Source organism: Penaeus monodon, chromosome 23 (genome assembly GCF_015228065.2).
Source record: "Penaeus monodon isolate SGIC_2016 chromosome 23, NSTDA_Pmon_1, whole genome shotgun sequence".
NCBI classification, from domain to species: domain Eukaryota; kingdom Metazoa; phylum Arthropoda; class Malacostraca; order Decapoda; family Penaeidae; genus Penaeus; species Penaeus monodon.
This window is the reverse complement of record NC_051408.1, coordinates 42,575,651-42,575,961: the sequence shown is the minus strand read 5'-3', so window position 1 is coordinate 42,575,961 and position 311 is coordinate 42,575,651.

Genomic DNA, 311 nt, shown 5'->3' with positions numbered 1-311 from the left:
CCCTCCTGTTTGGCGTAATACCCCTCCCCCTCCTTCCCCCCATCACCCTTTCCCTCCTCCTTCCCCCTATTAACATCACCCTTTCCCTCCCCCCCTCCCTCCCTCCCATTAACCATTACGCCTTCACTATTCTCCTCCTCCTCCCCTCCTCCCCCACCCCCCACTTTAAACATACCCCCCCACTTCCCCCTCTTCCAGCTGATGCCCGTCCTCATGCCTCGCCATCTGTCACTGCGACATGCCACCTGTCCCCTTCTCATGACAGGCTGTCACGTGACCAGAACATAACTCGATTACATACTTCATTAACC